This window comes from Nycticebus coucang, chromosome 5 (assembly GCF_027406575.1).
Source record: "Nycticebus coucang isolate mNycCou1 chromosome 5, mNycCou1.pri, whole genome shotgun sequence".
In the NCBI taxonomy this organism is placed as follows: Eukaryota; Metazoa; Chordata; class Mammalia; order Primates; family Lorisidae; genus Nycticebus; species Nycticebus coucang.
Genome location: NC_069784.1, coordinates 114,576,556 through 114,602,962, shown reverse-complemented (window position 1 = coordinate 114,602,962; position 26,407 = coordinate 114,576,556). Strand labels below are relative to the sequence as shown.

Here is a 26,407-nt window from a genome sequence, read left to right as displayed (position 1 = left end):
GACTATGGAATAAACTCTATTTTAATACTTTTTTTTTCAAGTGAGCTGTATTATTAACATGCATATTTATGTCTTATATGGTACTGGGGGCTTATCTCACCCCACAGGAACCCTCTCCTCCCACCTTCCCCTCCTCCTTCTCCTCTCCTGGAACTAAAGAACCACAAATGGCCTAGCTAGTCATGCCCCAGATCTTTGTGCCAAAAGAATCTAGCCCACCCAAATCCTCTAGCAGGCAGTGGAGTTTCCCCATCCACTATGGCCCAATATAAAAAGAGATCTCCACCCCCTTGGTGTAGACGCCATCTTTGTCCCTGCCCAGGCTAGTCTCTGTCCTTTCATTAAACCTGGCCTGAACCTCTCCATTTTCCCATCTCATCTCTGGGTGCTCACTGACCTTCCATATGGTATCTGATAAATTAGGATCTGCTTATCATCTTAGAGGTTACCACGGAGTTCTGCTGTGTGCCAGGCAGCACTATGTGTAAAAGAGCAGATGCTAGAATCGAAGCCAGAAAAGCAGTCTGCAAGATGGAGTCTGAGAGGCTAAGCTGAAGCTGTACAGCTGACCTTGTCAGCTCAGCCCACTGGAAGATGGAGTCTGAGAGGCTAAGCTGAAGCTGTACAGCTGACCTCCTCTGCTCAGCCCACTGCAAGATGGAGTCTGAGAGGCTAAGCTGAAGCTGTACGGCTGACCTTGTCAGCTCAGCCCACTGGAAGATGGAGTCTGAGAGGCTAAGCTGAAGCTGTACAGCTGACCTCCTCTGCTCAGCTCACTGCAAGATGGAGTCTGAGAGGCTAAGCTGAAGCTGTACAGCTGACCTCCTCTGTTCAGCCCACTGCAAGATGGAGTCTGAGAGGCTAAGCTGAAGCTGTACAGCTGACCTCCTCTGTTCAGCCCACTGCAAGATGGAGTCTGAGAGGCTAAGCTGAAGCTGTACAGCTGACCTCCTCTGCTCAGCCCACTTCAGCTAAGCTGAAGACGTGCAGCTGACCTCGTCTGCTCAGCTCACATTCTTTGACACACCCCCGGGATTACAACTGGTTTCACTAGATTTGTAAAGATGTTTGTCTTGTTGCGGGAAAACAAGGCCTGATTGAGAGAATGAAACACCACTCTCCTTAAAAGAGGAAGGACTTTATTTCAGCTGGAGGAGCCTCAGTGGACCAGAGTCCAAATGACCGAGCTCCCTCAGTGGTTCTGCCCTTTTCCTTTTATAGGGCTCCTTGTCCACGGGTGCCCTTCTCATTGGTCAGTTTGAATTGAGCTGGAGAAGGTGGGCACGGGCTTTTACAGAAGAAAGAAAGCTTTGGTTTCAAGGTTCTAGGAAGGTATTTTCTACAAATCGCTAAGAGCTGAGTCACCAGCAGGAGGACTTTGCAGGAGTGTCGTTGGTCTCCTGTGAGAAGCCTTTAGTTCTTCCAGACCTTACTTTCCCCAGGTGTCCTCTCTCATTCTCAGGAGCTCTGAGGAGGCAGACACACATAGAGAGGTATTGTGACATTGGTAAGGTTACTTTGATGATATGTTTTCTCCAGTGGATTCTCTTAGGTATTTTGTTAAAAAGAAAATAACCTTTCTGTTGTGTAAACATTTTGCATTGTTAGAATTTTTTTTTTTTTTTTGTAGAGACAGAGTCTCACTTTGTCACCCTTAGTAGAGTGCCGTGACATGACGTCACACAGCTCACAGCAACCTCCAACTCCTGGGCTTAGGCGATTCTCTTGCCTCAGCCTCCCGTGTACCTGGGACTACAGGCGCCCACCACAACGCCCAGCTATTTTTTGGTTGCAGTTTGGCCGGGGCCGGGTTTGAACCCGCCACCCATGGTATGTGGGGCCAGCGCCCTACCCACTGAGCCACAGGTGCCACCCCTGATGTTACTTCCTATCAGATAAAGTTTAACTTTTCTAGATTGCTTTCCTTGTATTTCATTATGAAAGTTATTAGAATTGTAACTGAGGCAGAACAGAATTGAGAGGCTCCTCTTTAGCTGTTCTCCAGAATCACCGGCCTTCTGACAAAGCTTGTTGGGACCTAAACCACCATCTCTGCACGTTGGCTGACAGTGACAGGTGGCTGGTAACAGAATCAGGACAGACTTACTTGTGAATTCTGGTTCTGCCATGTGCGAGTTGTCCCATGTCAGCCTCACTCTTTAGATTTCTAAAATGGGGTTCATATGCTAATGCCATGGGTCATTGTCAGGGTTAAATGCTTAGCCTGTTGTCAGACACACAGCATGGGCTCATGAACGTTATGATCAATAGTTTTACAAGGATGGATAGTGAAGTTTGGCTTTCAATTCACAATAAAGTTGGGGAAATAGGACAGAAAAATAATTATTAAAGTATATACATGGTCGATAACACAACTAGTGCCAAAGGAGGCTGAGATACTGTAGAGTCAAAGAGATGGGGCAAAGTCAGACCTAAAACGGAGCTTAGAATTGTTAGAAGGACTAACTCCCAGAAGGGATTCATTCACTTTTACTGTCTACCCCTCACTCTGCATGTTGCATCATATAGGCTTTTTTTTTTTTTTTTTTTTATGAGACAGAGCCTCAAGCTGTTGCCCTGGGTAGAGTGCTGTAGCATCACAGCTCACAGCAACCTCCAACTCCTGGACTCAAGCGATTCTCCTGCCTCTGCCTCCCAAGTAGCTGGAACTACAGGTGCCTGCCGCAACGCCTGGCTATTTTTCAGTTGCAGCTGTCATTGTTGTTTGGCGGGCCAGGGCTGGATTCGAACCCACCAGCTCAGGTGTATGTGGCTGGCGCCTTGGCCGCTTGAGCCACAGGTGCCGAGCCATTTGTTTAATCCTCACAACCAACTACATATGCAGGCGATAATAAACAAACAGAACAAAATGCCTCTGGCACGCAAAGCCTCGTAGCCTGGTTAAGTACTCATCTAAAAAACTACAGGAAAGCAGCAAACCCAAGAGTAGTAAGTAACATATTTCTACTCAACCTTTTTCTCTTGGATAGAGTCAATTATGTGTGAAAAAGGAGTTTAAGGGAAGGGGAGGGAGAAGGAAAAGTGGGGAATTATCAACGAGGGTGGATCAAGAGGTGATTGCACTTATGGGAAGGTGGTTACAGTCCAGTGCGCTTTCTGTTTCCCTGCTCGGCTGACCCAGGATTCTATTCCTCAGTGAACTGCTCTGCTGCCTTCTGGGTGCCTGTAGGTCCTGGATGAGACACTAACTAGTAGGCAGGCATTTGGATTGCCAGAATGTCTCCATCCTGGTGGAGTCTCTCTTTCAAGCGAGGCATGCAGAGGCGCTGCCATCCTGTGTGGTTTGGTCCAAGGAGCAGATCAAATTGCTGTCCACTAATTGGCCATTAAGCATTCTTAAAGTGCTTCCTTAAGCAGACAGAATTTTTTTTTTTTTTTTTTTGTAGAGACAGAGTATCACCTTATCGCCCTCGGTAGAGTGCCGTGGTGTCACATAGCTCACAGCAACCTCCAAATCCTTGGGCTTAGGCGATTCTCTTGCCTCAGCCTCCCGAGTAGCTGGGACTACAGGCGCCCGCCACAACGCCCGGCTATTTTTTTGTTGCAGTTTGGCCGGGGCTGAGTTTGAACCCACCACCCTCGGCATATGGGGCCGGCGCCCTACCCGCTGAGCCACAGGCGCCACCCACAGACAGAATATTTTACAGAGTTGCAGAGATATTTTGTGTTGTGCCAAAATAGCTGATGAAAGCATTAGCAAAGACACCTAGTCTAGTCATGCACCTATGGAAAGGTGGTGTGACCTTGAAGGATAAACCTAGGACAGATAAGTTTTAATGAGTTGAGAGAAAAATGAAACAAGAGTCTTATCATACCTCTGGGCATCTTTTTTTTTTTTTTTTTGTAGAGACAGAGTCCCGCCTTATCGCCCTTGGTAGAGTGCCGTGGCATCACACAGCTCCCAGCAACCTCCAAATCCTTGGGCTTAGGCGATTCTCTTGACTCAGCCTCCCAAGTAGCTGGGACTACAGGCGCCCACCACAACGCCTCTGGGCATCTTTGAAGGAAATGTGTTAGGTTCCCAGGGCTGTCACAGCAAATTCCACAAGCTGGGGGGTTTACAGAATACATCAATGACAGCATGTCATTTTCTGATAGTTCCAGAAACCAGAAGTCTGAAACCAAGGCACTGCAGAATTGAGTCCTTCTGGGCACTTTGAGCATCTGTTCCATGCCTCTTCCTAGCTGCTGGTGGCTGCCGGTGACCGCCGGTGACCTTTGGCTTTCCTTGACTCACAGATGGGTCCCTCCAGTCTCTACCTTCCTCTTCCAGCGTGTTCTCCCACTGCTTCTGCCTCCGGGTCTCTTTTCTTCTTAGAAGGACCCCAAAATATTCCATTAAAGGCTCACCTGACTGCAGTGTAACCTCATTTAGCTAATTGCATCTGCATGAATAATTTCCAAATGAGGCATTCTGAGGTTCTGGAAAGACCATGAATTTTGGAAGGACACTATCTAACCTGCTATGAGAGGGGAGCATAAAACCATTAGGTGTTACTGTTTGGAGATAGAGAATATTGAGGAAAAGAGAGGAAGAGTCTTGAAGGAATGGTTGAAAGCATACTGAATACTGGCAAAACAGTCAGGATAGGAGCACACAGATGTCCTATCAAGTAGGAAAATCAAGGAGAATTTAAGTTCCAGGGTTAAGTAGAAAACAAATGTGGGCAGAGGGCGGCAAGGCACCCCTGAGTAACAATGGCAGGGCTCCATTTTCACCAATCCTTCTGCCCTGCCCTTCCCAGAGATGCCTGGTAGAGGCCTTGCCATGGGCCAGCTCGGTGATGCTGCTCAGGTCCTGCCCTGGCCTTTCCTGAGGCTGTGACATGGGCACCTGGAGGACCCTGCCTGGTCTTCAGCCACTACAACCTGCAAAGGGGGGTCAGTGGGTGTGTACCCCTCCCTTGAAGGAAGGATGGAAGCCGATTGATGCAGGTCCCCCTACCCCCGCCATTTCTTCCCAGCAGCCTGTTCTGAGATGTATTTCATAAGACTCCTTAGAACATTCAGAAGAATTTAGCAGCAGTGGACAACTTAGTAATTCATCCTTGTTTTGGTTTCTATCTCACTGTTCACGCTTCCTGCCCCTCATTCTTCGTCTCCAAGCCAAGTTCCCAAATAGACCATAAGGTTTTATCCCAGGCTCTTCTTTGGCAGAAGGTGTAAGGGGAGAGAAGGGTGACCTGGGAAGGAAAAAGGAGGGGGAGAAGTTGGGGGACAGAGAAAGAGCAAGCCAAAGAAGAAAACAAACTGTAGTCTTTTGAGGAGGGATGAAGTCAAGGTCAGGCCGGCAGGCAGGAGGGAGGGGACATGCACAGCCAAACACCATCTCCACCCGCTGTCCCCTGCCCGGGCCTTCTAAGGCTGCACCGAACCCCAGAAGGCGAGGAAGGGTGAGCTTTGAGATGTTTGTAGAGGTCAGTCTCCAGGGCACAGAGAGGGTGGGAAGGTGGAGAGGAGAACGGGAAGCGAACAGAGAATTTCCAGCACAGCTAAGCTTGTTCACGTGTCCTACTGACCATGAGTCTTACACAATTGACAATATTGACGTAATTCACGAGACAATCTTTCCTAATGGGTCAGTGCTTCTCAGATGAGGTTACTCTTCTGACAACATAGGAAGCACTTGTCTGCTATAGATGCTTGCATTTATTCACCACCATTGAGTAAAATGGTCATAGTAAGCCTGGTTATTACCCGCATTAAACAGCCTAGTATGTTAAGAAGAATGTGGACTTGAACTCAGAGCATCCCTGGTTCAAATCCCAGCTCTGGCACTAACAGATGTGCCCCTGGGCGAGTTTCTTAATCCCTCCAAATCTCAGTTTCTCATCTATAAAATGGGATTAGAATCTCAATGCCATGTCATAACATTTTTGTGAGGATTCAATGAAATAAGATATTGCTATTATTGGCCATTTTTTTTATTACTACTTATTTGGGTAACTCAGGTTTCTTCTTATAACCATAACTAATGATGGATGTTTTTGATAAATTATATAGAATTGGACAAAACAGTCTCAGAAATCCAAAAATCCCCCTAAGCATGAAAAGATTTCTCAAAAATTGAACAATTGCAATATTTTATCATCTTTTCTGTCTTCTCATTATTAGCCACATAAAATGCCCTAGAGTTAATAGTAATAAACGAAGTAGGTGTTCACTGATTGCATTCAGACTGCAATGGTCTTCAAAGCAAAATGTGAACATGAAGTAATTTAAGCTCAGACACACGCACATTGTCTGATTGCTGATAGTGATGATTCACTGAGGGAAAGACCCACATTTCTGTGTTGTCGGAGGCTTTTGCTTAACTCCTTGATTCAGTTACATGACATGCAACTCACTGGCAAAATGATCTCTGCCTGGAAGCCTGGAACACAGGGACTTTTTGGCTGAGTACTCTTATAATGTTTTATGAGATTCTATGACCTTCCAGTGTTAATGAAAGAATGTGTTTTTTTTTTTTTTGAGATGTAACCCTTTTTCTGGAATTCAAGAATGTGTAACTTTGTGAAACAGAATAGGATAGAATATGTTTGGTTCTTTTCTTATCCTTTGTGGAAAATCTACACAATCTCTTTGGAGTTACGGTTCCTTGTTAAGGAAATGTCTCTCTCCTGCCTTCCAAATGATTTTTACTTTTAAATTCTTCCTCTTTCCTCAGCAGTATTTTTTTTTTTAACATGGGTGAAGATAACAAGAGAAAAATAATTTAATGAAAAGGAAAACACAAATACAAGTTTATGATAATACTGGACTTATTTTTTTAATTTTTTTATTTTTATTAAATCATAGCTGTGCCAAAAAAAAAAAAAATCATAGCTGTGTACATTAATGCAATCATGGGGCACCATACACTGGTTTTATAGGCCATTTGACATATTTTCATCACACTGGTTAACATAGCCTTCCTGGCATTTTGTTAGTTAATGTGTTAAGACATTTATATTCTACATTTAGTAAGTTTCACATGTACCCTTGTAAGATGCACCGCAGGTGTAATCTCACCAATCACCCTCCCTCCGCCCATCCTCTTCCTTCCCCTCACCTCCCTTCCCCCTTTCCCATATTCTTAGGTTATAATTGGATTATAGCTTTCATATGAAAGCTATAAATTAGTTTCATAGTAGAGCTGAGTACATTGGATACTTTTTCTTCCATTCTTGAGATACTTTACTAAGAAGAATATGTTCCAGATCTATCCATGTAAACATGAAAGAGGTAAAGTCTCCATCTTTCTTTAAGGCTGCATAATATATCTGGACTTATTTTTTAAAAAGGAAAATAATGAAGTTGAGGCAAATTCTATAATAAAAAAAAAAAAACAGATGCATTATCCAAATAATAATGTCTATTCTTTCTCTCTGGATTATGTAGTTGTCAACCCGTATATTTAATTTGTTGATTATCTTGTGGTTGTTGCCATAGACCTGTTGCCTGGAGCTTCATCAATAACAACTTTTTTTTTTTTTTTTGGAGACAGAGTCTCACTTTGTCACCCTGGGTAGAGTGCTGTGGTGTCATAGCTCACAGCAAACTCAAATTCTTAGACGTGAATGATCCTCTTGCCTCAGCCTCCCGAGTAGCTGGGCCTGCCAGCGCCTACCACTATGCCTGGCGAGTTTTTCTATTTTTAGTAGAGACAGGGTCTTGCTCTTGTCAGGCTGGTCTCAAACTCCTGAGCTCAAGCAATCCACCTGCCTTGGCCTCCCAGAGTGCTAGGATTACAGGTGTGAGCCACCACGCCCAGCCTACCAGTAGCAATTTTTAAACATTTAAAAAAAAAATTTTTTTTTTTTGAGACAAAGTCTCACTCTGTTGTCCAGATTAGAGTGCCATGGAGTACCATGGCGTTACAGCTCACAGCAACCTCAAACTCTTGGGCTTAAGCAGTTCTCTTGCCTCAGCCTCCCAAGTAGCTGGACTACAATGCCCAGGTATTTTTTGTTGCAGTTGGCCTGGGTGGGGTTCGAACCCGCCAGCCTGGGTTATGTAGCTGGCACCATGCTATGGTGCCGAGTCATCTCCCTCTCTCTCTCTTTTTTCTGTGGTGAGAAACTCAGAGTCTATTCTGTTGGCAGTTTTCAAGAACACAAATACATTGTTGTTGACTGTTGTCACCCATATTGTACAATAGCTCTCTTGAACTTACTGCTCCTGCCTAATCAAAATTTTGTATTCTGTGACCAATGTTGTAAAAATTCAATAGAAATTTTTAATCCATTGTTCTTTGTCAATCAGACTCCTCCTCCCTGTCCCACACTTCTCTGTCTTAGTAGATTTTCTACCTGCCTTGGAGCTGCTGAAGCCCCTCCTTCTGAGTCTCCTGCCAGGTGGTGCAAGTGCAGGGTGAGACCCTGAGAGAGGGCAGCTTCTTCTATTTCATATTCTAGGCGCTTCCCCTGCCTCACTCTAGGGCTGAGCTCAGGCAATCCACCCGCCTTGGCCTCCCAGAGTGCTAGGGTTTAGGGTTACAGGTGTCACACTGTGCCTGGCTCAGGTAATGGCTTTTGACATTCCTTTTTTTTTTTTTTTTTTTTTGAGATAGAGTCTTATTCTGTCACTCTAGGTAGAGTGCCATGGAGTCAGCTTAGCTCACAGCATCCTCACGCTCCTGGGCTCAAGCGATCCTCCTGCTGAGCCTCCTGAGTAGCTGGGACTACAGGTGCCTGCCATGATGCCCAACTAGTTTTTCTATTTTTAGTAGAGATGGGAAGGGGTCTCACTCTTGCTTGGGCTGGTCTCAAACTCCTGAGCTCAAGTGATCCTCCCACAATGGCTTCCCAAAATGCTAGGATTACAGGTGTGAGCCACTGCCCCCATTAACTCTTGCCATTCCTGTGATCAGAATGCCCAGGTACTCGTTCTCAGCTGGACTGTGTCTTCCCCATGGTGGGTGTGATGGGAGGGGGAAATAAGGTTGTTCCCGAAAGAGTTTTAGTTTAACACCTAAGTGTCTTGACTTCTTGAATTTTGCATAGTTAGATAAAGCTTTTTTCTCATGATTGGGATACAGCCCCTTCCTCTTTATCCCCAAAGGCACCTTGATTATTTATTGCTTCCTCTTGCCTATATCCACGGTGCCTGGTTCACCCATTTTTCCCTCACCAGACTATGTTCTCAAGGAGTCCAGGAGTCTCATTCAGCCCAGATCTCAACAGCATTTAACCTGGTACCTGCCACTTGAGAAAGAATTTCCAACTGGATGAATTAGCCAATGTCTAATGGTGAAAGGGAATTCACAGACATTGTTGCCTCTCATTGGGAAGAATTCTTTTTGGTGCTCAAGCTATGCTTTTACTAACCAGGGAACTGCATTAGGAAGAGATGGTGGTGACGGAGGCACACCCTGGGGGAGCTGTGAACAGACCCAGGGAAGAGGAATGTTATGAGTCAAATGCTGATATTTGTTTAGATAATAAAGGGCAACCGTAGGGTTAGTAATAAGGTAGACTAGACAGTTACAAAAGTACAAAATGAAGAAATAATTGTTAGTTGGGAGCCTGCTGCTTTAGACTGTAAGTGAAGAAGTTGGCATGTTGTGTTTATGTTGGATAAGATCCTTAGACTCCTTTAGCCTACTATATTGTAAAATTTTTGTGACTCAGTGTACTGGATCCATGGCGTCAGGAGTATCATGATTCCCTCCTCCGTGTGCCCCCACTGCAGTATGTTGGTGGTGGCTTTTGATGCCTCACACTGGGAGGCATTTAAGTGCTCTAGGCTTAATTTTTTTTTTTTTTTGAGACAGGGTCTCACTTTGTCACCCTTGGTAGGGTGCTGTGGTGTCATAGCTCACAGCAACCTCAAACTCTTGGGCTCAGGTGATTCTCTTGCTTCACCCTCCCGAGTAGCTGGCACTACAAGAACCTACCACAACACCTGGCTATTTTTAGAGACAGGCTCTTGGTGTGGCTCCGGCTGGTCTCGAACCTGTGAGCTCAGGCAATCCACCTGCCTTGGATTCCCAAGTGCTGGGATTACAGGCATGAGCCACCATGCCCGGTGTTAATTTTTGTCATAGAAAACAAATAAAACAGGCTTAGTGGTGCCTAAGATCGTCCCAAACTCTAAAATGTAATACTTTTATATTTTAAAGTAGCTTCCAGAAAGAATTATTCAGAATGTTCTTTAAGAAAGGTCCAAAGAAAAAAAAAAAAAAAGGTCCAAAGATATGTCTTTCCATGAATATAATGTAAATATTTAAAGGTAATATTTCATATGTTCAGTGATTTGTTTAGAAATATTGATATTAATTAGAAATGTTACACCATAATGATGTTCCTATTCATAATTTGCTGAACCTCATTTTGTTAGGGGCGACAGTTAGTTACTTCTCTCTCCGCTATGAGAGCCACAGAAGGCTTTATTTAAAACCCTAGTGGGAAAAGTGATAAGCAGGTCAGAGGGCATCAGAAGGGGAAAAGCAGTCATTTGTATTTGATTTCTTCCACTGTAATTGTTCTCTTTTTTTTTTTTTAATTTCAGTTTGCTTGTTCATTCTTCTTTGTTTGAAGTACTCCTTCTTTTTTGTTCATTTTCTTCTTCCTCTGGCGGTGCCGGCTGTTTTTGATGTTGTTAGTAGAGACGGGGTCTTACTCTGGCTCACTGCTGCTCATACTGGTCTTGAACCTCTGAGCTCAACAATCCACCTGCCTCAGCCTCCCAGAGCGCTGGGACTACAGGCTGAGCCACCACGCCCGGCCTGTAATTGTTCTCTTACCACTCATAGAGCCAGCAGGAAGTGTGGAAAAGGCAGCGATGAGTTACGGATGTGTCATAAACAAATTGAAATGTTCTAATCTCTTAACTTTTCTATTGCCCATTATTTCCCCAGTGTTCCTAATTGTGAGGGTTGACCTTACATCAGACACAAAAGAAGAGGGAGTTTGGAAAGTGAAACTCTGTCTCTACAAAAAAAAAAAAAAAAAAAGAAAGAAAGAAAAGAAAAAGAAAAAGTCCATGCTCCGCGCCTGTGGCTCAAGCGGCTAGGGCGGCAGCCATATACACCTGAGCTGGCGGGTTCAATTCCAGCTCGGGCCCGCCAAATAGCCGGGTGTTGTGGCGGGTGCCTGTAGTCCCAGCTCTCAGAGGCAGGAGACTCGCTTGAGCCCAGGAGTTGGAGGTTGCTATGAGCTATGATTGCCACGGCACTCTACCCGGGGCGACAGTTTGAGGCTCTGTCTCAAAAAAAAAAAAAAAAAAAAGAAAAGAAAAAGTTATGAAAATGTAAATGAAAATGTATTTCCTGGGCGGCGCCTGTGGCTCAGTGAGTAGGGCGCTGGCCCCATATGCCGAGGGTGGCGGGTTCAAACCCAGCCCTGGCCAAACTGCAACAAAAAAATAGCCGGGCGTTGTGGCGGGCGCCTGTAGTCCCAGCTGCTCGGGAGGCTGAGGCAAGAGAATCGCGTAAGCCCAAGAGTTAGAGGTTGCTGTGAGCCGTGTGACGCCACGGCACTCTACCGAGGGCCATAAAGTGAGACTCTGTCTCTACAAAAAAAAAAAAAAAAAGAAAAGAAAATGTATTTCCTTTTGTTTTATAAAAAATATATAAATTATGTACCAAAAAAAAAAAACACGTTTTTTTTTGAGAGAAGGTTTTGCTCTATTACCTGAGCTAAAGTGCAATGGCAAATGCTTTGTTTTTTTATTGTTCCGGTGACAGAGTTTCACTCGGGGCCCTGGGTAGAGGGCCATGGCATCATAGTGAGAGTGCATGTGGTGAAAATAAGATGGAGTCAGTCAGGCTAGGGTGGCCAGGACACAGCTGGCCAAGGTCACACAGGTCCTACGTGACCTTTACCTGAAGTCCTGGGTTCCAGCAATCCTCCTGGCTCAGCCTCCTGAGTAGCTGAGGTGTGTACCATCACACCTGGATAAATTTAAAATCTTTTGGTAGAGATGGGGGTCTCACTATGTTGCCTAGGCTCCTTCCAAAGAGCAGGAATTACAACTGGAAGCAGTGGCCTGGCCTGTGCCCAGCCCCCCAAATTCTTCATGGTTTAATGAGAGCATTACATTTCATTGATATACAGCATACCAAGGTCCATTTTAAAACATGAGATTTTGCAAACTTTCTACGCTTGTTTAATAATGAGGAAGATGGTCAAGCTTGGTTTTCCCCTCTTTTAATGCTAAGACAGGTTCTGATAAAGATATCTATATAAACTAAATGACTTCCGCTTTCTCTCTTTTTTTCCTCTTTTACAGCTTTGGACCCTGCCAGAATACCTGCCATCTCAGATTAGGTGAGATGCCTATTAAATAGCCCCACACAGGGTAAACTAACCTTTGGATGATTTTACTTTTAAGGCATTGTGCTATCTGCTCTCCAATCATGATCACATGATGGCTATACACAGACATCTATATAAAATAAGTCCTTGATTGGAGCCATAACCTTATCCTCCTGTCTATCTTTTCCAAGCCGTAATCACTGTTGGTGCAACTGATCTGGGATTTTATTTCAGAAGGAACCTAGACAATGCATACACTCTTTGCAGACGAATTCTCCCTGAAATCCCAGAAAGTCCAAGGTTAAATCACCTGGTATGTGGTTGCCTTGGTATATAATCTGTGATCAAACTGGTTTTATCTGGTGTATTCCGAGTGTAAATGAGAGTTTATAGTGGGTGGCAGATGTAGGAAGAAGGCAATTTGATGAATGATAGCTATGAAATGAAACAAGGAAGAGACCAGCACTAAATCTGCAGCTCAAGTGACTTCTGCATCGTGAGAGGTGCCGTGTTGGCAAATGGGTAGGGCAAAGAAATGAAGCGCTGAGTTTAGAAGTGTCAAGGTTGCCCAGAGTTCTCTCTGAAGAGTAAGAGCTTTATTGCATCCTCAGCATTAACTGGAAGTGGAAAGAAGACAGAAGTAGAGGAGTGTTGGAGAGAAACTGAGTTGATTTTGTACACGCCGTGCCAGCCAGTGTTAGTTGATTTTGTACACGCCGTGCCAGCCAGTGTTAGACCAGCCCTAGCAAAACCCTGAGAAAAATCACACACATACCTTCATCTGGTGATTATATTTATATTGTCTATCAACCTCATAATAAATGATATTTGTAATACAATGCATTTTTCCCCTTCATTTTTCTTGCAGAGTATAATGTGGAGAGTTGAAAAGAGGTGGGATATCTCAGCTTTTCTTTGTGACATACTCCTAATGCTGTTTTTTTTTTTTTAAACAGCAGGAGTTTAGTAACTTTATGAAAACAAAAAGTACCAAATCCCTGCCAGGTTCTTTTTCTTCTTCTTTTTCTTTTTTTGTTTGTGTATGTGTGTAATAATGAGTTACTTCATAGAAGCTTGCGCATTCACTGGTTTGGGCAGAAAGATACTGTGCCTCCCTGAGACAGGCTCTGTCCTGACTAGCCGAGGTTTAATCTATAGTGTGAAAGGAACACAAAGTTGGTTGAAATAAACATGACAATACCCACACCTTTTAGTTAGTGCTATTGTTGTCACCAAATCACGTGTTCCGAGGCCCGGCGCAGTGACTCACACCTGTAATCCCTGCACTCTGGGAGGCAGAGGAGGGTGGATCACTTGAGCTTAGGAGTTGAGGAGCAAGAGTCAGACACCCCCCCAACCCCCCACCCCTGTCTCTACTAAATGTAGAAAAACTAACCAGGTGTAACGGCAGGTGTCTGTAGTCCCAGCTACTCGGGAGGTGAAGGCAAGAGGATTGCTCGAGCCCAGGAGTTGGAGGTTGCTGTGAGCTGTGATGCCATCATGGCACTCTACCCAGGACATAGCGTGAGACTCTGCCTCCAAGGAAAAACCCAAATTGCTTGCTGAGCTGTTAGTTATCGTTCAGATTTTGCTCAGGCACTGCCTTCTTCAGGAGACTTCTTTGGTGTACGCTTCCTACCCCTTCTCCCTACAATGAGTTATTTTTCCTATACTATTTCTAGACTTTGTGTGTATTTCATTGTTTTGAAGCTATCTGTCTGCATTCTGTTTATCTACCCATTTGTGTCTCCTACTAATAGAGGAACCTTCTAGTATATGAGGATAGACACTATTTGCCAGTAGTCCTGCATCTAATAGTGAAGGACAAATCGTAGGAACCCGACAAGTGTGTGTTCACCTGAGCTGACTGCAGTCACCTTGATATGGTACAAAGGCAGCTCCAGAAATGTATTGTCCTTTTAGTGCAGAATCTCACTGGTATTTATTTTCTGAATTAGCAAGTTTCCCTCAAAGCCACTTCCAATCTATTGTGAATTGTCCTTTTCATAAGCCACTTCTCTTTCCATCTCTTTTTTTTTTTTTGGTAGAGACAGAGTCTCACTTTACTGCCCTCGGTAGAGTGCTGTGGCCTCACACAGCTCACAGCAACCTCCAACTCCTGGGCTTAAGCGATTCTCTTGCCTCAGCCTCCCGAGTAGCTGGGACTACAGGCGCCCGCCACAATGCCCAGCTATTTTTTGGTTGCAGTTTGGCCGGGGCCAGGCTTGAACCCGTCACCCTCAGTATATGGGGCCAGCGCCTTACTGACTGAGCCACAGGCGCCGCCCCTCTTTCCATCTCTTAACACGTATGTACACATAGTCCAGACAGAATGTTTCTTTGTGAGTTCTAAGCCGTGATGGAAAATGAAAATACCATATTGCATTAATTCTGTTTCTTTTTTCTTTCTTTCTTTTTTTTTTTTTGAGACAGAATCTCACTCTGTCACCCTGGGTGGAGTGCCGTGGAGTCACAGCAACCTCAAACTCCGGGACTTAAGAGATCCTCTTGCCTCAGCCTCACACCTGTAATGGGGACTACAGGTGCCCACCACAATGCCCAGCTAGTTTTCCTATTTTCAGTAGAGATGGGGGTCTCACTCTTGCACAGGCTGGTCTTGAATTCCTGAGCTTAAGCAATCCATCTGCTTCAGACTCTCAGAATGCTAGGATTATAGGTGTGAGTGAGCCACTGGGCCCGGCCAGCATTAATTCTAAAAACAGATTTTTCCTTGCTGTTTGAATTGAAATTACAGAGTATATCATAATAACTGGCATCTTATAATTATAGTCAGCCATTCCTGAATAATGATTGTCTAAAAGAATGGGCCTTATAATGAACAGTATCTTAAATTTGTTATAAAATGTGGTACTTATGAAGGAAGTCCTACTGGTGGCCAGCCCAGCCTTGCCAGGGTATATGGCAAATTCTGGACATGTGCCAAGAACTACAATAAAAATAAACCAAAACAGAAACAGACTTTGTTGAATAACAGTGAAAGGGTCAGACGTGAAAGATCGGAGGGTGAGGTTCAGGGGCTAGTCAGCATTCATTTCTGCATCTGATCGCCTACATACTTGGCACATGTTAGTCATTTAATATTCACAAATAGTTGCGAATGGTTTTTGAACACAGTGTGTTCGTCACTGTGTCCCAAGTGCTTTTCATAGGTGAGCTCATTTAATTCTCAGGACAACTCTGAGTGGGTTCAGTTATGATCCCCGTTTTTCAGACACATAAAGTTGCGCTAAGTCCTACAGGTAGAAAGCGGCAGAGTTCTGCTGGGTCCTGGGTGCATTTGACTTCAGAGGCTGTGTCTTTGTGCCCTCTGCAGAGCTTTATCTCCAGCAGATATTGATTTGGAGTAAGTGGTATTTCTATTGATTTTGAGGGCCATTCACCTGGTCAGACTTATTGGTTCTCAATTTTCTTTCTAAACTTCTACTTTTCTAACCATTTTTCTGTTCCCTCCCCAGTCTCCACTGCTCATTAAATGACTGAGATTTAATATTTAGATGAACATTGTCAATCTGTAATAAATGGTCCACTGGACAATATTTCCTTTATTTTATATTCATGGGTAAAATCCTATCAAAAACAAAAATCTTGAGTCTTGGAGCTTGTAGCTCAGTGGTTAGGGCACCAGCCACATACACTGAGGCTGGTGGGTTTGAGCCCTGCCCGGGCCAGCTAAACAATGACAACTGCAACAACAACAAAAAATAGCTGGGCATTGTGGCAAGCATCTGATGTCCCAGCTACTTGGGAGGCTGAGGCAAGATAATCGCTTAAGCCCAAGGGTTGGAGGTTGCTGTGAGCTGTAATGCACTCTACCGAGGGCGACATAGTGAAACTCTGTCTCAAAAAAAAAAAAAAAAACCCAAAAAACAAAACTCTTGAAAAAACCACTTGTGATTACGATAGTGCTGTACTTAACAAATGAGATATTGTGGATGTAAAATTTGTCGTATGTAGAAGAAAGCAATGAAGACTCCATTGTGGAGGATTGCTACCCTTGAGTTCCCAGAGAGAAAATAAGTAAGTTCAACAGGCTTGACTGACCTTCTGTCTTGGGCTGAGATCTGTTTTTGTTTGTTTGTTTGTTTGTTTTCAGCATCAAGAATCTCAAGCATAATCTTAAGAAATTATTAACTGAAAATTTCAAGTACAAATAATTCTTTTCTTTCTTTCCTTTTTTGAGATAGTCTCTCTTTTGCCCCAGGCTAAACTGTCATGGTGTCATAGCTCACAGCAAACTTCTGGGCTTGAGCAACCCTCTTGCCTCAGTCTCCTGAATACACCTGGGACTACAGGTGCCCACCACAATGCCCGGCTAGTTTCTCTATTTTTAGTAGAGACGGGGTCTCATTCTTGCTCCGGCTGGTCTCAAACTCCTGAGCTTGAGCAATCCACGCACCTTGGCCTCACAGAGAGCTAGGATTACAGGCGTGAGCCACTGAGCCAGGCCCAGGTACATATGATTCTGTTAGAGTGATTTACTATGTTCTTGTTTTACTCACTGTGGAGAACTCAGACCTAGATAGAGGTGGTAGAGAGAATACCAGACTGGGCAATGGAAAAAACGTCAGCCTCACCTGAACGTGAGTGCACACCACAGTCACCTGGGGGGCTTGTTCAAACACAGATGGCTGCACCCACCCTAGCGTTTCTGATTTATTAGGTCAGTGGTGGGCCCTGAGAATTTTATTTAAGATGCGTTTCCAGGGGCCGGGCACAGGGGCTCACATCTGTAATCCTAGCACTCTGGGAGGCCAACGCAGGCAAATTGCCTGAGCTCATAGGTTTGAGACCAGCCTGAGCCAGAGCTAGACCTCATCTCTAAAAATAGCTGGGTGTTGTGGCATCCTTCTGTAGTCCCAGCTACTTGGGAGGCTGAGGCAAGAGAATCACTTGATCCCAAGAGTTTGAGGTTGCTGTCAGCTATGATGCCACAGCACTCTACCAAGAGTGACAGAGTCAGACTCTGTCTCAGAGAAAAAAAGGATGCATTTCCAGATGCTGCTGTTCTGGGCACCACACTCTGAGACCTGGGTTTGAATCCAGCCTTAACCAGCTATAACTCAGTGGATTTAGGTTAGTTATCTAACCTGGGCAGAGTGGCTCATGCCTGTAATCCCAGCACTCTGGGAGGCTGAGGTGGGTGGATAGTTTAAGCTCAGGAGTCCAAGACCCATCCAAGCAAGAGTGAGACCCAGTCTCATAAAATAGCTGGGTGTTGTGGTGGGGGTCTGTAAGTCCCAGCTGTTTGGGAGGCTGAGGAAGGAGGGTTGCTTAAGGCCAGGAGTTTGAGGCTGCTGTGAGCTGTGACGCCACAGCACTCTACCCAGGGCAACAAAGTGAGACTCTGTCTCAAAAAAAAAAAAAGAATTAGTTTGCTGCATCTCAGTTCCTTATTCGTAAACTGAACTGTAAACTATTCTATCCATTTTATAAGATTTTTGTGATAATAAAATAATAATACCTATGCAAATTATTTTAAAACCGGTTACACTTGTATTACTAGTGTCATTGTGAAGATTTGTATCATCTGAGAGAAGATGCTGACAGAACCTCTGAGTTACACAAGGCGTGGGGAAGCAATTCAGAGAATTCATAGTGAATGTTTTGGAGTTTACAACACAGAGGCCCTGGGAACCAGCCTGGAATGTTAGTGAAGAGTGTGGGTTCTGTTGTCCTCCAAACCTGCAGGTGTCTGTTCAAATCCTGACTCCACGGGACTTGAGTCTGCTTCCCATCTAGAAAATGGGAATAGAGGTATCTCATTACTGGCTTACCGTGAGGACAATTTGAGTTAATCCATTTAAAGAACCAGCACAATGCCTGGCAAATAGTAGGCACTCAAAAAATATTAGCTTTTAAGCTAGTGAGATATTAGTTATAAGAAGTAAACCCAGTGAGAAGCCAGGACCATTTTGGTGTGACAGGTATGTCCCAAGAGATAGCCAGCTCTCTGAGCTTGCAAGACCATACTCCAGTACTCCTGCTTTGAATGAGCAACTGGACTCTCTGGCCTCCCAGGTTACTTCCAAATGAGAATCTAATGTCAGCACAAAGCAAATGTATCTAGGCAGTTGCCAGCAATGAGGCTCTTTTCCCGGGTCTTCTCCTCAGACTGACAGCTATACCACTCATTTCTTTGTTGTGACCTTAATGTAATTATTAAGCAAGACTTTCTGGAACTCCTTAGCAGGCAGAGCACTCACAATAGAAAAATTGAGGGCAGGGCATGGTGTCTCCTGCCTGTAGTCCAGCCATTTGGAGGCTGAGGTAGGAGGATTGCTGGAGTCCGGGAGATTGAGGTTGCAGTCAGCTATGATGATGTCACTGCACTCTAAGGCCCAGGTGACAGAGTAAGACCCTGTCAAGAGAAAAAAAGAAAAGAAGAGAAAGAAAGAAGGAAGGAGGATGGGAGGGAGGGAAGAAGGGAGGGAGGAAGGAAGGAAGGAAGGAAAATGGAAATTTGCTCAGCTTCAGTCTTATCTTCTTTACTGAGTAAAGTAGAGGGGGAAGGAAGGGAGAGAGGGAAGGAGGGAGGGAGGGAGGGAGGAATTTCGTTGAGATCACTGCACAGAACTCTTCATTTTCCCCTGAAGCAAGCCTGAGCCGGACAATGCATGACAATGCCGTGAGCTCTGCACTAACGATGCCAGATAAACTTCAACAATCTGCTGTGGGCCAGTGGAAGTTCCAGGCTTGCAAAACCCTGGAGTTAATAGAAGCAACAACTCGAGTGCAATTGCTGAGCCAGTTGTGGAACCTGATGCCAGGTCATGGGGCTGGAATGCAGCTGAGTGCCCTGCTGGACAGACTTTCCTCTCATACCTCAGACTGAGTTACAAGTCATTCACCCTGGCGGCGGGTCTTCTTCCACATCACACAGACTAGCGCTTTGCCCATTCAACTTGACATCTCAAGTGATGCAGATGGGCAGACTGTCCTAGTGTTCCTGTGATAGCAAGTGACTTAGCAAAAACGGGGATTTGCTCAGCTTCAGTCTTTATCTTCTTTACTGATTAAAGTAGAGGGGGCAGCTCTCAAGACAGGTGAGGAAAGGTGAAGCATTTCATTGCCTCGCTTAACATTCCTTGCCAGCAAATATGGAAAACTTTACAAGAATGCCTAATATGCATTTTTTCTCCTAATTTTTGGAATGTCATTTTTATCCTAATTTTTAAGTGAGAAGTGAAATACCTTTGATTTTTTTTTCTAATGAAAATACCTCCTGTGATTGCAGGACAGCACACTATGGATTTTTTCGACTCTTTTTCGTGATCTGATGTAAATATTTGACTGTCCTGCCCTCCTCTATGTTTCCAGTTCCCAGGTACCTCTGACTGGGAGGACTTTTTCTCACTTTCGTCAATGATTTCCGCCTCTGGTAAACTGACTTCCTCTTCGTGTAATTCATCACCAGCTTCCTCGTGATGTCCAGATTCCTAATCCTCTGGTCTCTTCCACTTGGATGCACCCTGCTTTCATTCTGTCTCAGACGCCCTCCCAGGAGCCCTACCTTATGCTTGGTCACAGCTCAGATCTGCTCCACTTTCAGGATGGCATATCCTAAAGTCCCCTCCTTGGCCAGGTGTGGTGGCTCACACCGGTAATCCTAACACTCTGGGAGGCTGAGTCAGGTGGATTGCTTGAGCTCAGGAGTTTGAGACCAGCCTGAGCAAGAGCAAGACCCTCTCTCTACTAAAAATTAAAAAACTAGCTGGGCATTGTGATGGGTGCCTGTAGTCCCAGCTACTCAGGAAGCTGAGGCAAGAGGATTTTTTTCAAGCCCCAAAGTTTGAGGTTGCTGTGAGCTATGATACCACAGCACTCTTATCCAGGGCCACAGACTGAGACTCTGTCTCAAAAGAAAACTACACACGCACACAAAGTCCGCTCCTTTCCTGCCTCCCTCCCTCACTCCTCCTGCTGGGTCTTTCTCTGCAGCAGGGCCCTTGGCAGACTACCTCGTCATCTAGTCATCTCCGTTTTGGTCTCGTTGCTGCTGCAGTGGTCTGACCTGCGTGGTGCTGACCAGGTCAGCTGAATATGACCCATTATTCAGCTCATCTCCACCCATCAGATTCCTCCTGTGAGATCTCTCCGGTCCTTCTTCCCTTTGTGTTCTTGGTGTTCTCCAGGATATTTGCAAGCCTCCCCTACCAGGTCTCCCTAGCTTCCAAGCTGCTCTGCTTGGATCCATATTAGTTACCCTTCTGGGATGACCATCCTGCTTTCATAGCTCTGGGAGAGCTTGCCTGGCTCTTCCCCTCCGGGCCCTTCTGCTTTCCCCTCCAAAGCTTGCTCGGGCCCTTTCCTTTGAAGTGCTCTTTCTCCTCTCAAGTCCGTCCATCTCAGGTAACACCACCAGATTTCCCCCACTGCACTTGGCCCCTTCTCAGTGTTAGACGTCCATGTCAGCTGCAGTGGTTTATATATACTTATCTTCATTGCTATGTGATCCAGTGCAAGGCTCGTGAACTTGGGTTTAGAGAGGGATCTGGGTTAAGTTCCCAATATGTACCAACTGTGTGTTCTTGGGCAAGTCACTCCATTCTACTAAGACTGAGTTTCCTCCTCTGTGTGCCGGGGATGATGCTATCTACCTCATGGGATTGCTATCAAGGTTCAATAATGTAAAATAACTGCCATATAACAGCCATCAGTAAACATAATTGCTGCCATTCTTTGTGTTCTTGGGGTGTAATATTATGTCCTACTCATTTTGTGTCCCTTGAAATGCCACCAGTGTTTGGTCCATAGTAGGCCATCAATAATGTTGACTGAATTCACATATAAGTATCATGCAGCTATTTCTTCCACTTAATTGGTGCTCCTCTGGAACATTTTTTTATTTGCAGCCCATTTACTACTTTATTTTGGTAAGTTTAAAGCAAAACATTCTTTACATAATGATCAGTTAACAGATCACTCTAGTACCAAAAACTCAATGATGTGTGCTATGTGCTCCCTGCTGGATCAAAGCTAAGAAGACTATTTTTGTGTGTGTGACAAGTCATAGAAATGGTATCTGAGAAGCTTCCCCTCTGACTTACTGACTCAGCATGATCCAACACGGCTGTGATCAATCATCGTGCCCTTTGGGCTGCAGAGCTGATATGAAGTGGGTGGGGAGTCCTGAGTCACATCCTTGCATGTATGTGTGTGGTGGGGCAGGGGGCACGGGGAATGGGGGTTGCTGTTATAAAACCTAATGATCCTGGATAAATAAGTTCTTTTTGGAAAAACAAAGCTGTAAGCTGGATATGTTTGTTAGAGAGACCATGATGAAGTCAAAAGATCACTGAATTTGGAGTAGTGCAGAGGCCTGACCCCAAATCTCAGAGCCACTATATATTAACTGTAGAACCTCAGGAAAGTCACTTGGACATCTTCCACTTTTGGAAGGTAAGAACAATAACTGCATCACAGATTATGAAGACGGAATGACATGGCTACAGATGCACCGAGTAGAGTGCACGGCATACACAGAGTAATTAACAAATGTTAGTCGGAATGGCAGAGTGTGGAGAGAGGTGTCTCACGAGAGAAAGATCTAGTTTACTGCAGATATACAATAGGTTTCATTGTGTTGTCATCATCTGCCTATATGCCTGTGTGATAGGGAGCCCAGCCCAGGCCTGCTAAACAACAATGTTTTTTTGTTTTTATTTTGAGACAGAACCTCACTCTACGCCCTGGGTAGAGTGCGGTGGCATTCTAGCACACAGTATCTCAAACTTTTGGGCTCAAGCGATCCCTTTGCCTCAGTCTCCCCAAGAGCTATGACTGTAGGCACCCACCACCATGACTGTCTATTTTTTTCTATTTTTAGTAGACATGGGGGTCTTGGTTTTGCTTAGGCTGGTCTCGAAATCCTGAGCTCAGGCAGTGCACATGCTTCCCAGAGTGCTGGATGACAGGCGTGAGCCACGGTGCCACGTGTGGTTGTTTTTATGTGTCAACTTGACTAGGCTGTGATGTCTAGGTATTAGGCTAATGGTAGTCTAGATGTTGCCATGCAGATATTTTTTAGATATGACTAATAGTTATATCAGTAGTCTTTGAGTAAAGCGGATTACACTTCGTAATACAGGTGAACCTCATCCTAATCAGCTGATGGCCTTAAGAGAAAAAAAAAAGTGAGGTACCCTGAGGGAGGGGGCATTCTGTCTCCAGACTGCCTTCAGACTAGAGCTGCAATATCAGTTCTCTGTGTCTCTCGCCTGCTGGCCTGCTATGCAGATTTCGACTTGCCTGTCCCCCAAACTACATGAGCCAATTCCTCCAAGTAAGTCCTTATTTATCTATCTATTCCTGCATCCACTCTATTGGTTCTGTCCGTCTGGAGAATCTTCACTAATACACCTGCCTTGCTCACTGGGTGGTAATTGAATGCCAAAGATTATATCTAATTCATCTTCACGTTCACAGCACCTAGAATAGTGCCAAACCCACAGTAAATGTTCATACTTACTGGAGAAAATGGTAGCTCACTGTCTAGTAAAAAAAAGTACTCATACTTGCATAGACTGATTAATTCATCCCCCTACCAAGTTATTCACTGATGAAACATTTTGGGGGGGTGTCTATTCCATATTACTGCACTTAACGCTGATGATGCAGAGAAAAGAGACAGACCTTCTCACTTTTCAGTGGTGGGTGGGGGGATGGTGGGAGTGGATCAGGCCGACGCAGAATGGGAAGGTAAAATTGGATACTGGGAACCAGTTTATGCAGCTGAAACGGCGTGACAGCCTGACATAGGCAGGGGCAATTGAGATTTAGGAGGTGGGAATGGTTGGATGTAAGAAACAAGGGGTCTCCTATGGTTTCTTGGCTTCTGGTTGAGGTCTGGGGGAGGAGCAGAATTTCTCATCACCTTACTGGATCTTAGCGTTCCCCCTACAGACAGCAAGGATGAGAGAGACCACAGCTTGGCCACAACCTCAGAAATCAGGAGCTGGAGCCCTCCTCCTAGAACCCAGCCCTGTGCTGTTTTGTGACTGCGTCTCCTCTCTGGCTTGCGCTGGGCTGTCCGCCAAGCTCCCTGGGCAGAGGGGAGAAGGGATGGCCCACAGAGTCCCCGTCAGTGGTTGGTGCCACACCTCCGGATGCCAGCTGCACTTTGTGAGTGACCTGGGAGAACTTCGCTTCCTTTCCCACTGACTACCAAGATTTGCTGTGCTGTTTGAGGGGAAGGGAGGGACATCTATTTGCAGGGAGTGAGGGAAGATATTAGCTGGTAAAACTGAAAGTACATTTTCTCCATAAGCCTGAAGTAATCCTATTACTTTTTCCTCAGAAGTGCCTTAGCCTTCACGGGAATCAGGGTTCCCTTTCCAGTAAATGACAGCCCTTGACTTGTCCTTAACAGTCCGCCCGTCCATCTCACCTCCTTCTCTGCTCTCCGCTGGTCACAGGTGCTAAACCAAGAGTGGCCAAGCTCCAGAGCCTGGGCTCCTTCCTAGCTGGTGGGTGTTTAGGAGCTGCAAGGACGGGGATTGTTCTCTCTCCTTTCTCTACATAGCTCCCTCTTTCCCTCTCTCCTCTCTTTCTCTCTCTCATACTAACCTGGAAGTTGAAACTCAAACCTCCCCTCTGGCCTGCCTTGACATTCTCCAACTACCTGTATGCCTTCTTCTCAGCTCTCTTTTGCCTTGCCCCTCTTAACAGCCCCTAAGTTGGGGTGATGCCCCAAATTGCCAAAGCCTTTCAAGGGCAACAGTTCACATAGCTGGAGCTTTGCCTTGCTCTCCGTTTCTGAATTGGTTTATACTCCTTTCCTGGGAGCCTGAGCCTTATTTTTCTAGCACCTCTCCCCACTCCCTGCCCTGTAGGCCTGCCCTCCTGTTGACCACTTGGCACAGTGGTTATGGGGTAATTCAAGTGGAAGACAGAGTAACGAGTCAACAAATGTTAGTTCTTTGTATTACTGTTTGGACTTCTGAATGCCTGGAGGGTTGCTTCACCCACATTTGGGACATCTTCAAATTGTGGTTAGGGGCAATCTCTGCTATCACTCATCAAAGGGAGTTGAATACAGGGCCTGAATCTGTGGGTCAGCACCTGACTCATTCCAGTTGGAAGATAGGTCTAACACCAGGGGATGCCCCTACCCCAACCCCTACCCCAGCTGTGTTCAGCTGTGAGTTAACAATCATGACTTCCTGAATCTCAAGGGGTGGCAATCAGCTCACTGCCAGGTGGCTGGGCAGCTGAATGCTATTTTTATACTAAGTCACTGCAGAGCCTGTGACCAATACAACCACCAATTTCATGGAGACTTGGCTGAGCCCTGCTAATGCTGCCAATTCAGAGCATCTCCTGGTGTTTTTTATCTAGGTGATGAAGCAGATGCTTTCTGCCCAACTTTACTGCAATATTTTGAGTCCAAGTTCACAGATTGCTCTCCATTGTCATCCAGCCATCACCCTCCATTGTCAAATTATTATCTCTGCACTAACATTCCTGGCCAGAAGATAGTTTGGAGAGGCTAAGACTATCTGTTAAGTCCCATTGCTTTATAATTCTTTTTCTTTTCTTTCTTTTTTTTTTTCTACACATTTTTCTTTTTTGGAGACAGAATGTTGCCCTCAATAGAGTGACGTGGTGTCACAGCTCGCAGCAACCTCAAACGCTTGGGCTTAAGCGATTCTCTTGCCTCAGCCTCCCAAGTAGCTGGGACTACAGGTGCCCGCCACAATACCCAGCTATTTTTTGTTGTAGTTGTCATTGTTGTTTAGCAGGCCTGGGCTGGGCTCAAACCCGCCAGCTTTGGTGTATGCGGACAGCAACCCACTCAACTGAGCTATGGGTGCAGAGTCTTCTCTTCTCTTCTCTTTTTTTTTTTGAGACAGAGTCTCAGTTTGTCGCCATTGGTAGAGTGCTCATAGCAACCTCAAACTCTTGGGCTCAAACTATCCTCTTGCCTCAGCCTCCCAAGTCCCAAGTCCCAAGTCCCTGTGGCTGGGACTACAGGCACCCGCCACAATGCCTGGCTATTTTTATTTATTTATTTATTTATTTGTAGAGACAGAGTCTCACTTTATGGCCCTCGGTAGAGTGCCGTGGCCTCACACAGCTGACAGCAACCTCCAACTCCTGGGCTTAAGCAATTCTCTTGCCTCAGCCTCCCATGTAGCTGGGACTACAGGCGCCCGCCACAATGCCCGGCTATTTTTTGGTTGCAGTTTGGCCGGGGCCGGGTTTGAACCCGCCACCCTCGGTATATGGGGCCGGCGCCTTACCAACTGAGCCACAGGTGCCGCCGAATGCCTGGCTATTTTTACAGACAGGGTCTCACTCTTGTTCGGGCTGGTCTTGAACTTCTGAGCTCAAGTAATCCACCTGCCTCAGCTTCACAGAGGGCTAAGATTATAGTTATAAACCACCATACCTGGCCTTTTGTAATTCTTTTTCAATTGAAAATGACTGTTAATAGGACTTTGATATTCTACTCCTCAATCCCTTGCTTAGATCTGTAAGCTTTTGGTTCTTCATTTCACCTTGAGTTTCCAGTTTCGGCGGTTGAGAGTTGCCACCATGCACAAGAGACTTCCACTGTGGCGGGAGGTCGTGATGCTGCCTGACAGCCCCAGCAGAGTTCCAACTCACATCTAGATCACCCTTGGTTGTGTATTTCCCTTCACTCACCCTTGGGGAGTGTGCTCCATGAGGTCAGAGGCTGTGGCTGCCATGTCCTGCACTCTGCCCCCAACATTGACTCAGCGTTTGGCATTCAAAAGCTACAGAATAAATATTTATTGAGTAAATGCCTTGAGACTGATCGCCAGCTGCGTAACCATGTTCTTTGTATTTTTCTATGAGTGATTTTCAAATGTCAGGAATGAGAAGATGAAAATAGGACCAAAGCAGATTTAGCAGAGGCATGACATAATCTCCATTGTTCCCAGGCATCTGCAGTCAGGATTAAGCTCAGATCTCAGATCCTTATCAGAAAATCTTTCTCTCTGCTTTTAAAAGAAACCTGAAGAACACTGTTACCAGGTAGAATGGAAAAAGGGGTGTGTGTGGCAGGCGAAGAATTCAGGGAAAAAAGCCTAAATACCCCTAAATTTCCTCTCTGTGGAAATAATGACAATAAGAATATGATAAAACTGGGCAGCGCCTGT

At 45.2% G+C, this 26,407-nt stretch overlaps 1 long non-coding RNA gene across 1 annotated transcript; it reads left to right on the top strand.

Annotated features, from left to right (window-relative positions):
- The first annotated feature begins 1,353 nt into the window (after window positions 1-1,353).
- Window positions 1,354-12,961, top strand: LOC128586824 (uncharacterized). Its single transcript, XR_008380308.1, has 3 exons — window positions 1,354-1,493; window positions 12,235-12,272; window positions 12,872-12,961. It is a non-coding gene; the product is annotated as an uncharacterized LOC128586824 (long non-coding RNA).
- Window positions 12,962-26,407: the final 13,446 nt, after the last annotated feature.